Genomic DNA, 10,032 nt, shown 5'->3' on the forward strand with positions numbered 1-10,032 from the left:
ACTAATTTTCAACTAATTTCAGAAAAAAAGAATAAGACTTTTTTTTCGTCTTCGGAGACGGCCAACATGACGAGAAAGTATAAAAATGGTAAAATTTTGTTGTAACGGTTACTGATGGTATTTGTAGAAGTGACACTAGCGAGGTAGCAATGACTATAGTTATTGAAGTGAAACTATATTTGTAATAGTAGTAATTTTCCTTGTACAACTTTTTATGATGTCGACTTTAAAAATCTAGCCATCTTGTATTTTTGACCCATCATGATCTTTTCCGCCTAACCTCATTATTTTTTAAGTCTGCAGAGGATGTCATCCATAAAAATTACTTGCTATGGCCTTAATGTGTACACTGTAAGGTTGATATTTGAAAACTTTATATGCAAGATGGGGGTGTTGTTGAATGTGGCACCGAGATGTTTTTACACGATATGTTGGTAAACAATTGGACATTTTTATTGTCAATTGTTGCGGCATTTCAGACAGTTTGTGCTGCATAACTTGAAACATACATTTTTTTTTATAAACCAACAAATAAACCAGTGATTAAAAAATCAAGGAAAAAAAGATTTTGAAGGATTTTAAAGGCAGCATAAGTAATATTAGAGCAATATTAGGACATATTCTGGATGGGGCAATCTGTATGAGATTGATATCTAACGTTACTACACTATATTCCCACATTTACATCATCATTTCATACTTTCAGTGGTAAAAACGGCGCAGAAACAAGCCGCGCCAGGATTTCCTAAATATTGTAATCCCAGCTCAAAAATTAGACTTCATGGCGTCCTCACACCACTGCGGCATCAGATATTTGCTCCTTGAATGTTGGCATGGAATGCAATAGAGTTGCTTCATCTCATTACGAAGGAAAGTGCCCCCCAAAATTGAATCAATAGTTTGGTGATTTAAGTTCTACAACCCTGACTCGGGCTAATATTGCTTAATATACCCCTGTCACATTGCGCGAAAATCGATCGATCGGACGACGAGTCTGCGGCAATCGCCCGAGCCTCGCTTATAATAATAACTTTGTTGCACAACAATTGTACAAGGTACAAAGTATGGCTTATACGTAACAGGGACGGTTTTCAGGTGAAAAATATGCGCAACCCTATGTCGATCTTAAATATGGCCGACCTTCCATCGATACGCCCGAAGATCGTGGTACCTCCATTGCGCAACGTAACTCAGACGTCTGCCCAGCTGTTGCGTGGCTGTCACAGCTGCATGCCATGATGTTATTACCAGGTATGATCGCATAACAAAAGACACCACATCAAATTAGTTTTCACCATTAAATGATTAATGCCGTTTTTGTTGTCAACACGAACTCATTACTTTGAGTGTACTCATATAGACTGCGCTTTTATGTAGTGAGGGAAAATTTATTATGCCTTTCCTGTCTCCCTATTCAAACACACGCAATGTGTTTCTCTTTCTTTTTGTCATTTTTTCTCATTTCAACAATTCACTCAGTTTGTCTATTTTTCCTTAAAGTCGTCTAAAAAAAGGTCAAAGTCTCAAAGAACGACTGAAAAGTTTTTGTAACTTTGTTTTTTATGCAATATTATTATTATTTCTACTTTCAAAAAAAATTCTGCATCAGAAGTTAAGTACATTTTGTACACGGTAGTTCATTGTACCTATTAGTTGTGCACATCATTCCTTATCTCCAAGCAGATCCTATGATGGCATAGGATAGTACTAAACTGGCCAAGGAGGGTAGTCATCAGCCAAGAGGTGTACATTTGCCAAGTAGCCAAACACATGGCAATATCAATCAATTTCGGTAGAATTGACTTTGGCAGGGTCAGTTGAATTTTGAGACGATCGAAAAAATGTTACTTGGTGAGAAAGATCTGTGGGTCCCGAAATCATGTGTAACTTATTGATCGTGGTCAATTGATCAGCATTTTCTCTACAGTGCCACCTGCAACCGTCTATAGTGGCTACATTTCTCCAGTTCCTTGAGTGGCCGATGTAGACAGGTTTGACTGTAGTCTACCCTTAATGTGTTAGCTGTGTCTATGGTATCTGAGTGGTGTGCTTGACCACGAAGAGGAAAGATGCAGTGCGACATCCTTCGTTCGCCATCATTAAATCAATTGCTCACCACCCTCTATTTTACAGTTCTCATAGATATACATGACAATGCTATTATGATACGTAAGGGTACCTTCAGCAAATTACATTAGCGACAATTACACACCGGTCCCTATTGTACAGTTCTTATGGATATAATGAATGAATGGATGAACTTTATTGCTCGACGTTTGTACATGATGAAACGTATGGCAACAACTACGTAAAACTACATACAGATACAGTACAACAACATTTCATATACGTGACGGCGTTATCATAATATGAAATGTTGATTTAGCAAATCAAATGAGCATAAGTTCCTCCATGAATACTCTGTCAGTAACGTTACCCTACACATGAAAAAAAATAACACAACAGCGGCGAAGGACATATTGTATCTTTTTAGTCATCTTCAATTCATCTTTTTTGGAGAATCTAGTATCATAATGGAGGTCATAGCTAAAGAATACAATAATAACCTCCAAACTAGATTGTAACGAATGTTCATTTAGCTTGCATTTTGTACCGCAACGTTGTTCATCTTAGTTACCTTAGTTACATACAACAGGTGTATCCTAAATCATTCTCGGTTAAGTCTAGGCTGGACATGTACAGAACAGGCCGATATTTCATCCTTTGAGGTATCAAATCTAGTTGTTTTGATACCGTATGTCTATATTGTAAAGAAAAAATACTTGCTATGCGGATGCTCTATCTAGGTTAGATATTCGTACTTCAAAAGCAAGAAGAGAATTTCTATGTCTCAAATTTGCGAAATCCATTTTTTTTTTCAGTTTTCTTTTCTTTAGTGGGGTTAATAAGTAGGTTTCCGTGCGGACCGATGTTTTGTTTGGCTCTATTCCGTATATCAGCATTTGAGGTGCGGTCTCGATATGTAATCCCTAGAATCTTATTTTCGGATCAGCATTTCATCTCTGTGGTCTGTATCCTTTTCTCCAATTTTGATGCCATATTCCATGCCTACTGTTGTCATTTCCAGTTTCTCAGTCACCCATGGGCTACATGTTTGCCAAAGTTGTGGCAAATGTTCTTAACACCACTTGAATGGATAGTTTTTGTTTTTATCTTCATACTCACAAACATAAACGTCAAAGTATGGCGAGAAGAAGAAATGAAATATCCCAGTTCATGATCAATTACACGGGCGCTAAATATCTGCCTGATATATATATATAAATGATTATATGTAGAATTGGTCTGCCTGATATGAATAGTTATATATAGAATAGGGGTGGGTAACGGTACAGAAAATTCAGGTCAAGGTACAGTCCAGGTCCAGGCGATCAGGTCTAGGTCCAGGTCCGGACCTGAACCTGGACCTAATTATCTGTGAAAACTTGTGAATGAGCGATACTCAAAACAACGGTTCTTTTTGCTACAAAGGATTCTGTTTGGTGGAGTATCCAACGTCCATTTGCGTTTTAAAAAATTCTACCTTCGTGTAAACAACATTTATTCCCTCTGTTTAGACCAGGTTTGACTATAAAAACTTGGTAAAGATGACTGTCAACGCAACTTCGCTCTTGTTATTTTTTGGGACGGGATGTTCATTTTCGAACCTGTCCAACACCCGGTACTGACTTTTTTCAGGTCCGTTTTTTTTCTGGACCAGTCCAACAAGAAAAAAATGGTTTGTACCGGTACATCGTACCAGTACCCACCCCTAATATAGAACCAACACCGTGTTCCTACCTGCCATCATCAGCAGTAGCCAGACTCCTATTGCCGGCCCGTGGCGGAACCTCATGGCTGGGGCAGTTTTACTCTCTCCTCCCATGTATGTGTACGTGTGTCACACCGCGGTGAAGAAATAAATGACGTGCTGTAGAAGTGCACGCAATTTTCACAAAGCCTCTGTCAACAATGGTCCCGAAGCCCCGCCCCTGAGTCATGGGTCTATGATCTTCTATTTCGAGCACCTCCGTCAAAATGTTACTAAGCCTCTACCAAGCTCCAAATTTAACTCCAAGCAGATCCTACGGTAGCAGAAGATAGTATCAAAAGCTGCCAGAGGAGTGAAGCCGGCTTAGGAGTGTGTTTCTCTATGACCAATGGACACCTCTTGGCTGACTACACTCCTTGGTCAGTTTGGTACTTGGCCACTTATGTCATCGTAGGATTTGCTTGGGGAATTAGCTGCAGAAATTGGTCAAATGGCCCGTCGCGAGGAGTACAGTTTGTGACAAGCTCCACAGGGTCGCATCTCGTGTGTTATCTTTTTATTTGGTCAATTTCGTTTTTGCCTAATGTGTTCGAAAACGAACAGGAGGTTCTATTTGGTACCTTCGTTACAAGGATGTTTCAGCCCTGAATTTATGCTGTTTCTTTGGGGTTTTGAAGAAGAATTGCTGGTGTCTTGTCCCAGTACGAAACACCACTAACACACAAACAAACCTGGCACTGAACATTATCCACACACATGCAGGTAAACACACGTGTTGCTGGTGCCGAACAGGTTAACACACCTGTCCCTGGTGCTGACCAACATCCACAGACATGTAAAGATACCTGGACTTGGTGGAGAACAACATCCACACAAAGGTAAACATACCTGGCCTTGGTGCTGAAAAACATCAACAGAAAAGTAAACACACCTGTGCCTGGTGCTGAACAACATCGACACACAGGTCAACACACCTATGCCTGGTGCTGGCCCCCATACACACAAAGGTAAACATACCTGGCCTTGGTGCTGAACAACATCCACACACAGGTAAACACACCTGTCCCTGGTTCTGGCCCCCATCCACACAAAGGTAAACACACCTGTCCTTGGTGCTGAACAATATCCACACACAGGTAAACACATCTGTCCCTGGTTCTGGCCCCCATCCACACAAAGGTGAATATACCTGTCCCTGGTGATGAACAACATCCACACACAGGTCAACACACCTGCCTCTGGTGCTGACCCTATCCACACAAAGGTGAACATACCTGGCCTTGGTGCTAAACAACATCCACAGACAGGTAAACATATCTGTCCCTGGTGCCAAACACCATCCAAACACAGGAAAACATACCTGGCCTTGGTGTTGAAAATCATCATCCATCCGCATACACGCCACACATGCATAAACAAACATACAAACCCGATCCGCTCATGTTACGAAAACTGTTTTTACCATACGATTGTGTAGGAATAAATGTACTAGTTATTCATATACATTTATTTACCTTTCCGCTTCTAAAGGAGCAGCATTAAGATTTTTAAAGTTCCATCGTATGGGGTCGCTTTGCGGTTACCAAAGGGTTCGCTAAGCGGTTACCCCAGGCGAACCTTCATTCGCTTTAAAAACTTGTAGAAAAGTAACGAAGTAATTTTTAGTACTCAAATTCCTTTCTGCCTTCTCGCCACGGGTTTGACTACGAAATTCAAGTGATAAAAGTAACGCACACTTTGTTGAAGATTCAGGAAGTTCCACCGTATGGGGTTACTTTGCGGTTACCGAAGGGTTCGCTTAGCGGTTTCCCCAAGGCGAAACTTCATTCGCTTTCGAGCCTTGTAGAAAAGTAAGGGAGTAATTTTTAGTACTCAAATTGCTTTCTGCCTACTCGTTACGGGTTTTACTATGACATTCAAGTGTCAAAAGTAACGCACACTTTGTTGAAGATTCTGGAAGTTCCACCGTATAGGGTGACTTTGCGGTTACCGAAGGGTTCGCTGAGCGGTTTCCCCAAGGCGAAACTTAATTCGCTTTCGAGCCTTGTAGAAAAGTAACGAAGTAATTTTTAGTACTCAAATTGCTTTCTGCCTTCTCGCCACGGGTTTTACTACGAAATTCAAGTGATAAAAGGAACGCACACTTTGTTGAAGATTCTGGAAGTTCCACCGTATGGGGTCACTTTGCGGTTACCGAAGGGTTCGCTAAGCGGTTTCCCCAAGGCGAAACTTCATTCGCTTTCGAGCCTTGTAGAAAAGTAATTAATTAAGGAAGTAATTTTTAGTACTCAAATTGCTTTCTGCCTTCTCGCCACGGGTTTTATTATGAAATTCAAGTGTCAAAAGTAACGCACACTTTGTTGACGATTCTGGAAGTTCCACTGTATGGGGTCACTTTGCGGTTACCGAAGGGTTCGCTTAGCGGTTTCCCCAAGGCGAAGCTTCATTCGCTTTCGAGCCTTGTAGAAAAGTAAGGAAGTAATTTTTTGTAATCGAATTGCTTTCTGCCTACTCGTTACGGGTTTTTCTATGACATTCCAGTGTCAAAAGTAACGCACACTTTGTTGACGATTCTGGAAGTTCCACCGTATGGGGTCACTTTGCGGTTACCGAAGGGTTCGCTGAGCGGTTTCCCCAAGGCGAAACTTCATTCGCTTTCGAGCCTTGTAGAAAAGTAACGAAGTAATTTTAGTTTAGTACTCAAATTGCTTTCTGCCTACTCGTTACGGGTTTTACTATCACATTCAAGTGTCAAAAGTAACGCACACTTTGTTGACGATTCTGGAAGTTCCACCGTATGGGGTCACTTTGCGGTTACCGAAGGGTTCGCTTAGCGGTTTCCCCAAGGCGAAACTTCATTCGCTTTCGAGCCTTGTAGAAATGTAAGGAAGTAATTTTTAGTACTCAAATTGCTTTCTGCCTACTCGTTACAGGTGTTACTATGACATTCAAGTGTCAAAAGTAACGCACACTTTGTTGACGATTCTGGAAGTTCCACCGTATGGGGTCACTTTGCGGTTACCGAAGGGTTCGCTTAGCGGTTTCCCCAAGGCGAAACTTTATTCGCTTTCGAGCCCTGTAGAAAAGTAAGGAAGTAAGTTTTAGTACTCAAATTGCTTTCTGCCTACTCGTTACCGGTTTTACAATGACATTCAAGTGTCAAAAGTAACGCACACTTTGTTGAAGATTCTGGAAGTTCCACCGTACGGGGTCACTTTGTGGTTAACGAAGGGTTCGCTTAGCGGTTTCCCCAAGGCGAAACTTCATTCGCTTTCGAGCCTTGTAGAAATGTAAGGAAGTAATTTTTAGTACTCAAATTGCTTTCTGTCTTCTCGCCACGGGTTTTATTACGAAATTCAAGTGATAAAAGTAACGCACACTTTGTTGAAGATTCTGGAAGTTCCACCGTATGGGGTCGCTTTGCGGTCACCGAAGCGTTCGTTTTGCTGTTACCCCAGGCGAACCTTCATTCGCTTTCGAGCCTTGTAGAATAGTAACGAAGTAATTTTTAGCTCAAATTGCCTTCTGCCTTCTCGCCACGGGTTGTACTACGAAATTCAACTATTTTATGCAAATTTTACATAGTACCACACTTTTTTCATAGTACAACACTTTTTCTGCACTATGTGGATATAATCACAGTAATTGAAGGGCTCCCGTTCGCTGAGGGGTTTTGGCCATGTTTATATTTCTCATTAATTGCATACTAGTAATAGTGGTTTGTCCTTACCAAACAAACCTATCAAACTACGGCCGACCATGAGGATTGTTCTGACGTTTTAACACATGTACAAGCCTATTTCAGATATGTCCGCACAGACACATACACTCGATACAGATAAGACACTAATGACTTTAAATTAGATTACAGTATCGTTCCTCTTAAATATTTTGAATCGTAGTGTCAAGACTCGTAGAGATGTCCGTATTTTTAAAACTGATTCACATGACTTAGATCCCTCCAAGAGGAAGATTGTGAGGTCGGAAGAAATATTTGGTTTGGCGTCCAGACGATCTGATTGGAATATTGGACTGAACTTGAAAATGTTTGTTAAGGCTACATACATCATGTAATATGTTTTATGTTATACCTGGGCCGCGATAACGTTCGATACAAGTGTTCCGGACCGTGTGATAAAAAGCCGTACCACACAAGCTTCGAAGTTATATCACACAGGCTTCCATAGAATAATGCGAAAATACACTGCGCACAATACTGGTAAATTACGATACTTATCTAATTCAATGTTAAATGTAGATTTCTAAATACATATAATAGATAGCTAACGTATGTGTTATTATCAGCGTTAAGGTACTCAGGAGTGGTCGCTGGTGAGTTTTGGAGGGGTGTTTTTAGTCTTTCAAACATACCATTTTAATCAATGTATGGACATGTACGGACGTTGTTTTCGGTTGTACGTCATCTATTAAAGATAATCTATGCAAATTAGTGTGACTTCATGATGTCGCGACTGTGAAGTCTGCCAAATGCAAATAAAGTTCTCTGACTCTGGTTGCGAAACGATACGGCTATTTTCGAGAGAGCACGGACTGATTCCCATGGTCCTTCCCAAATACTAGTATCTGGCCCTCCTGTGAAAACTGGCCCCCCTTACAATCTTCAAAATGGATGGATTTAAATGATGAAAATCAGTCTTATTATCTACGACATCTCTAAGTGAATCTTGACATTACGATTCAAGATGTTTCAAAAGTGGCCGGGGAACCGGCGATGCTATATCAGGAGGGGGGGACAAATTCTCACGACCCTTCTTATATATTTGACTTGACTTGGCTTTATTCAGATCCACAATTATAGCTTGTCAACATACATTTTAGTTACTCTTCCTGTGGTCTTTATTGTCTCATTCATGTACTACTTACTCCGTTCCGGGCCAAAAACTGAACGGCTGCATGAACGCGTGCTTTTAGCGGTATTCCCTTTTAGCCAGTCCAACTGATCTCAAAAGTTAGATTCATTTTGGTGAAAGGCAATCGCGCGCAAAGTCCTACACAGTCATAGGTTCTGAGTGGTGTGGTTATACACGAACAGCGGTAGCGAATAAGTGGCTCTTGTGGGGAGTGACAAAGTGTAGTTTGTAATTGCTATAAACAAAGAACGAATGTTTATTGGTAATTCTTTTCTCATGATCTAGGGAAATATCATAGAATAGAATATCATAGAATGGACAATATGGGGGAGCTTCTAGGTTTCCTGTAACTTCACTGCGAACGCGCCCATGTAAATAAACGAGTCGTCTTGAGCAATCTTATTTTGATAGGGGTAAAGTTTTTAACATTTGGCAACTGAAGGCACTTATGACACTGCAATTTATGGAAATGTTAAAGGCATACTACGGAATATTTGAACAAAACAAAAAGTAGCTTTTCCTACTTTTTCTTTACATTGTTAGTTCAATCAACTCTATAGCATCGCATACCAATATTCAGGAAAAAATGCTGCGATATCATTGCACCACATAAGCATGATGTATAAAAATTGTGATCTTCCAGCAAACAGATAGCCACAGGCAGCTGGTCACTGCCTCTGTGTTCCTTTTCAGCCGGCCCCAGTGGGGTGACAATTTCCTCTGAGTTCAGTAGATATAGTTTTCTGTACAATGTTTCTTGCAGTTTTGAAGGGAATATGACCTCAGCTTGTTGGTACCCTACAAAATAGACTAATAGGTTCATGATTATATGCTATTTTAGATTGATTAGATATGGGTGATTTCAAAGAAGAAGATCTTCATCAGTTTATTGTGCCTTTATCTCCAGTCTGCCATGTGCCAAACTGATTACCCCACCCCGGGGGACCTACCAGTGGCAAGCATGCTGTTTTTTTTTTACAAACAGGAGAGTCTAATTCGGGAGGTCAACAGGTTACAGTGCGCCAAGAGCGAAATGTTTGTAGACTAATCCTTCACGTCGCAAACGTGAAATAATGGCACAAAAGTGTCAAAAAGTTTCAATAAGTGGTAGTAAATCTGAGATTTCTTTGTTCTAGGAAATTTCAAATTTGAGCGCAAATAATTCCGTAGTATACCTTTAAATCTAATAGCTATGTACACTGTACATTATCACTTTAATGCAGGCAGATCGTCGTTATCAGCGTCATCAATGTACAGTCGCCGCCTTTGGTATATTTTCTTCGTACAAGAAGTTTGTAGTTTTTAGGCCATACCTCGGACCAATTTTTATGGTCGTTTCAATGGTTGAAGGGAACGAATAACATGAATCTGACAGCCAAAGCATGTACA

The sequence above is a fragment of the Branchiostoma floridae genome, chromosome 1 (genome assembly GCF_000003815.2).
Source record: "Branchiostoma floridae strain S238N-H82 chromosome 1, Bfl_VNyyK, whole genome shotgun sequence".
Lineage (NCBI taxonomy): Eukaryota > Metazoa > Chordata > Leptocardii > Amphioxiformes > Branchiostomatidae > Branchiostoma > Branchiostoma floridae.